Source organism: Arachis duranensis, chromosome 7, assembly GCF_000817695.3.
Source record: "Arachis duranensis cultivar V14167 chromosome 7, aradu.V14167.gnm2.J7QH, whole genome shotgun sequence".
Classification (NCBI taxonomy): domain Eukaryota; kingdom Viridiplantae; phylum Streptophyta; class Magnoliopsida; order Fabales; family Fabaceae; genus Arachis; species Arachis duranensis.
Window position 1 is genome coordinate 71,980,072 of NC_029778.3, and position 6,526 is coordinate 71,986,597.

General features: G+C 36.3%; 1 non-coding gene across 1 annotated transcript; it reads right to left on the minus strand.

Moving 5' to 3' along the window:
• Window positions 1–6,156: 6,156 nt before the first annotated feature.
• LOC127740806 (small nucleolar RNA R71) lies at window positions 6,157–6,260 on the minus strand. The gene has a single exon (XR_008001663.1). It is a non-coding gene; the product is annotated as a small nucleolar RNA R71 (small nucleolar RNA).
• Window positions 6,261–6,526: the final 266 nt, after the last annotated feature.

The following is a 6,526-nucleotide window of genomic DNA, read 5'->3' on the forward strand; positions in this document are numbered from 1 at the left end:
ACTAAAAGCCCGGATATCAAGCCGCAAGGATAACTTCGCCAAAGCAAAGGGTTGTCAACACAAACTTAAAGCAAGGCGTGATCCAGAAGGCAAGGATAGAAAACCCACACTACCGCTCAAAAGAGGTTGGACTGTGAAGTACCAAACCTCTAGAAAATCTGCAAAGATTGCAACGCAATGAAGAAACAAGCCAGACAGATGCTTGAGCACGACTTCCAAAGAGATCGAAGCTCTGAAAAGCACGATCTCATGGAAAGATCGAACTCGAGCAAGGACACTGTTCATACCCTGGGTCAAGCTGTCCGACCCGGGATGTTTAGCGACAAGCTGACCGACCTCTTCTCAAAGATCTCGGCCAATGCCCGACCTCTTCACAAAGAGCTCGGCCAAATCGCCATATGAGCCCAAAGTAGGCCCAAAACAAAGGAGCACAACCCAAATCTAAAGGCAGTCAGAGCCCAGAAAGATGAGGCGGTTCCCTTGAAGATAAGTTGACCTCACCCAAAAGATAAGATAAGATAAGATAAGATAACTAACTTATCTTATCTAGAAAGGTCACTCCACACCATTATAAATACGCTGGAACACCCATGTATAACTCATACTCTGATTCTACTCAATACCTGCTTAATACCCTTGCTAACTTAAGCATCGGAGTCCCTTGCAGGTACCCCCACCCTCCGGGGACGAAGGATCAGCACCACCACCAAGCCCAACAAGTCGGACACGGCGGCTCCAGCCACCATCAACAAGTCAGACACAACAGTTCCAACCAGTACAGAAGATCTCGTCCGATATCGACCTACAATTTCAGGTAACCCTCGGAACAGAAACCATAAGCAGGTTGATTCTCTAAGGTTCTTAAACTTAACCAAACTCTAACTAAAAATCCCTCCAAAATATTTCTCCTTCCTCCAAAACTCTAATAGAATCACGCAGACAAACAAAACAGGCAAAGGACAAACACAAATATATTACAATTATTGCAGGTAACAAGTATGACAAATAGCATATTGATTCATAAAGCCAAACCCAATTAATTCACAAGCAAACAAAACAAGCATATGCATATAATGTATGCATGCCCTATAGTTGTTGATATCAATTGTCGATTATATAGCCAGCCCGCCAGCCCGACATATCCTAGTAGCTAACCGTGGACAGTCACTGTACACTTATCTCCAAGCTAAAAGATTAACCATGGGAAGAATCCCAAGCTGACATGGGGGAGACAGCATCCCAAGCTCAAAAATATCCATGGGAAGAATCCCAAGCTAACATAGGGGAGATAATACCCACTACTAGAAAACAAGTTATTACAGACGAATATTTCCGACATATTTTATCCCATGGAAATATAGATAGAATTTGTAAGGAATTTTTTGTCAGAAACCAAAAAATGAATTAGCATAAATTACATACAGAAAACAGAATCCATCGATAATTCTGTCAGAAAAATTAATTTTTTCGTGGAAAATGGTTATCGATAGAAAATCTGTCTATAATTAAATGAATAAAAATGTTGCATTTTATTAAATTATTATAGATAGAAAATCTATCTTTAATTTAAAATATTCCATTTAAAATATTGGGTTAAACGTAACTCTACCCCTACCCTCTCGAGCTCCACACTCCAAACGTGCTTCACAGTCATCTTCCTCGTCGTCTAGCTCCATTCACACTGGAACCTTTCTCTTCAGCGCCTTCATCCACCGCATTCTTCATCCAAATTATCACTACCACAATTACCATCATCAACACCTTTGGGACTTCCATCACTCTCGTTGTGCACAAAAGTAATTTTCTTCATCCGAATCATCCATGTTCTACTATATTTTCTTCTAGTTTTTGATATAATGAAATTCCATTATTACAATGTAATTTTCATGTCATATTAGTTTAATTGCTGCTTGATTTCATTTTCGATTTGGGATTAAGCTAGCGTCTGCCTTTGTTTTTGTGATTTATTTGGTTGCTGTGATGAACTTTTTACTTAATCAAAGCATTTGGAATGATGCATGAAAGCTGTTTTAATGAAAAGCTTCAGAAACAAGATGGGTCATTACAGGTTCTTTTGGAGCTGCTCCTATAAGATATAATGTTCTTTGGGGGATTATGTTTGGATACAACTAATTATTCAACAATAGCTGATGAGCGGATAATTTATACGCTTTTTGGCATTGTTTTTAGATAGTTTTTAGTAGGATCCAGCTACTTTTTGGGATGTTTTCATTAGTTTTTATGCTAAATTCACATTTCTGGACTTTACTACGAGTTTGTGTGTTTTTCTGTGATTTCAAGTAATTTCTGGCTGAAATTGAGGGACCTGAGCAAAACTCTAATAAAAGGCTGACAAAGGACTGCTGATGTTGTTGGATTCTGACCTCCCTGCACTCGAAATGGATTTTTGGAGCTACAGAACTCCAAATGGCGCGCTCTCAACGGCGTTGGAAAGTATACATCCATAGCTTTCCAGCAATATATAATAGTCCATACTTTATTCGTGATTAGACAACGTAAACTGGCGTTCAACGCCAGTTTCATGCTGCATTCTAGTGTCAAACGCCAGAAACACATCACGAACCAGAGTTGAACGCCAAAAACACGTTACAACTTGGCGTTCAACTCCAAGATAAGCCTCAGCTCGCGTAGAGATTAAGCTCAGCCCAAGCACACACGAAGTGGGCACCGGAAGTGGATTTATGCATTATTTACTTATTTCTGTAAACCCTAGTAGCTAGTTTAATATAAATAGAACTTTTTACCAGTATATTTGACGTCTTGGATTATATTTTTGATCTTTTGACCATGTTTGGGGGCTGGCCTCTCGGCCATGCCTGAACCTTCATCACTTATATATTTTCAACGGTGGAGTTTCTACACACCATAGATTAAGGGTGTGGAGCTCTGCTGTACCTCGAGTTTTAATGCAATTACTACTATTTTCTATTCAATTTGATTTATTCCTGTTCCAAGATATTCGTTGCACTTCACCATGATGAATGTGGTGATCTGTGACACTCACCATCATTCTCACCTATGAACGAGCGTGACTGACAACCACTTCCGTTCTACCTTAGACCGGGCGCATATCTCTTGGATTTCTTAATCAGAATCTTCGTGGTATAAGCTAGAATTGATGGCGACATTCATGGAAATCCGGAAAGTTTAACTTTGTCTGTGGTATTCCGAGTGGGATTCCGGGATTGAATGACTGTGACGAGCTTCAAACTCGCGATTGTTGGGCGTGATGACAAACGTAAAAGAATCAAGGGATTCTATTCCGACATGATCGAGAACCGACAAATGATTAGCCGTACTGTGACAGAGCATTTGGACCATTTTCACTGAGAGGATGGGATGTAGCAATTGACAATGGTGATGCCCTACATACAGCTTGCCATGGAAAGGAGTAAGAAGGATTGAAGGAAGGCAGTAGGAAAGCAGAGATCCAACAGGGACAAGCATCTCCAGACACTTATCTGAAATTCCCACCATTGAATTACATAAGTATTTCTATCTTTTTTTTATGCTTTATTTACTATTCGAAAACTCCATAACATTTATTATCCGCCTAACTGAGATTTACAAGATGACCATAGCTTGCTTCATACCAACAATCTCCGTGGGATCGACCCTTACTCATGTAAGGTATTACTTGGACGACCCAGTGCACTTGCTGGTTAGTTGTGCGGAGTTCTGACTAAGTGTGATTCACGTTTGAGAGCGCTACCAAGTTTTTGGCGCCATTATTGATGATCACAATTTCATGCACCAAGTTTTTGGCGCCGTTGCTGGGGATTGTTTGAGTTTGGACAACTGACGGTTCATCTTGTTACTCAGATTAGGTAATTTTCTTTTTGTTTTGTTTTCAAAAATTTTTCAAAAAAAAATTATCCCTATTTTCGAAAAAAAAATATTTTGAAAATAAATCATTCTATGGCTTCAGAATTTTTAAGAATGGATTCTAGAGTTTCATGAAGCATGTTAAAGCTGGCTGGCTATTAAGCCATGCCCAACCCTTGGATTGGAGCTTTAGGCTAACATTGAAAGATTCCTGAAATTCTTCTTATTAAAAATTTTGAATTTCTTATTTTCTTTTTCCTATATGTTTTTCGAAAATAATAAAACAAAAATCCAAAAAAATTATAAAAGTATAAAAATCAAAAAAATATTTTGTATTTCTTGTTAGAGTCTTGAGTCAATTTTTAAGTTTGGTGTCAATTGCATATTCATATTGTTCTTGCATTTTTTCAAAAAATTCATGCATTCATGGTGTTCTTCATGATCTTCAAGTTGTTCTTGGTAAGTCTTCTTGTTTGATCTTGATGTTTTCTTGTTTTGTGTATTTTGTTGTTTTTCATGTGCATCTTTGCATCCATATTTTCTAAGCATTAAAGATTTCTAAGTTTGGTGTCTTGCATGTTTTCTTTGCATCAAAAATATGTTCTTGATGTTCATCATGATCTTCAAAGTGTTCTTGGTGTTCATCTTGAAATTCATAGTGTTCTTGCATGCATAATGTGTTTTGATCCAAAATTTTATGTTTTGGGTCATAATTGTGTTTTTCTCACTCATCATTAAAAATTCAAAAATAAAAAAATATCTTTTCCTTAATTTTCTCATAATTTTCGAAAATTTGAGTTGACTTAGTCAAAAATTTTTAAAATTAGTTGTTTCTTACAAGTCAAGTCAAATTTTCAATTTTAAAAATCTTATCTTTTCAAAACTTTTTCAAAAATCTTTTTCTTAGTTTTATCTTTATTTTCAAAAATTATGCTAACAATTAATGTGATTGATTCAAAAAAATTGAAGTTTGTTACTTTCTTGTTAAGAAAGGTTCAATCTTTAAATTCTAGAATCTTATCTTTTAGTTTCTTGTTAGTTAAATAATTAATTTTAATTTTGAAAAATTAAATCTATCTTATCTTATCTTTTATATCATATCTTTTTCAAAATTTTATCTTTTTCAAAAATTTGATTTTAAAATAGAGCAATGCTAGGGGGCCAACAACTTTTGTGATTAGTAGCCATCAAATAGTCATCAATAATGAGTTAATGGTGTGAGATTAATGTGAGATTTCATCCAATGACTCACCTTTCTCTGCTGGTTACATGCTGGCCAAAATTCTATAAAGTTGCTGGTCCCCTAGACTTTTCCTTTAAAATATCTTATCTAACTTCTTATCTTCTTATCTTTTCAAATTTGATTTTAATATCTTTTCCAACAAATTATTTGACTTTTTGTTTGTTTCTTATCTTTTTCAAAACCACCTAACTACTTTTCTCTCTCTAATTTTTGAAAATATCTTCCCCTTTTTCAAAATTCTTTTTAATTAATTAATTGTTTTAAATTTTAATTTTAATTTTATTTCTTATCTTAATTTTCAAAAATCATTAACTCCTTTTCAAAATTATTTTCGAAAACTTTTGTCTCTCATCTTATTCTATTTATTTATTCATTCACTAACACTTCTCTTCATCTCAAATCACTGCCCCTATCCTTACCCTTGTGTTTGGATTCTCCTTTCTTTATTCCCTTCTTCTTCTACTAATAATAAGGAACCTCTTTACTGTGACATAGAGGATTCCTCTTCTTTTTCTGTTCTCTTCTCTTTCATATGAGCAGGAACAAGGAAAAAGGCATTTTTGTTGAAGCTGATCCAGAACCTGAAAGGACTCTGAAGAGGAAACTAAGAGAAGCTAAATTACAACACTCCAGAGACAACCTTGCTGAAATTTTCGAACAAGAAAAGGATATGGTAGCCGAACCCAACAACAATAATGCAAGGAGGATGCTTGGTGATTATACTACACCTACTTCCAAGTTTGATGGAAGAAGCATCTCAATTCCTGCTATTGGAGCAAACAATTTTGAGCTGAAACCTCAATTAGTTGCTCTAATGCAATAAAACTGCAAGTTTCATGGACTTCCATCAGAAGATCCTTACCAGTTCTTAACTGAGTTCTTGCAGATCTAAGATTATTAAGACTAATGGAGTAGATCCTGAAGTCTACATGCTCATGCTTTTCCCTTTTGCTGTAAGAGACAGAGCTAGAGCATGGTTGGACTCTCAACCTAAAGATAGCCTGGACTCCTGGGATAAGCTGGTCACGGACTTCTTGGCTAAATTTTTTCCTCCTCAAAAGCTGAGCAAGCTTAGAGTGGATGTTCAGACCTTCAAACAAAAAGATGGTGAATCCCTCTATGAAGCTTGGGAAAGATACAAGCAGATGACCAAAAGATGTCCTTCTGACATGTTTTCAGAATGGACCATGATAGATATATTCTATTATGGTCTATCTGAGTTCTTTAAGATGTCACTGGACCATTTTGCAGGTGGATCCATTCAACTAAAGAAAACACCTGCAGAAGCTCAAGAACTTATTGACATGGTTGCAAATAACCAGTTCATGTACACTTCTGAGAGGAATTCCGTGAATAATGGGACGCCTCAAAGGAAGGGAGTTCTTGAGATTGATGCTCTGAATGCCATATTGGCTCAGAACAAAGTGTTGACTCAGC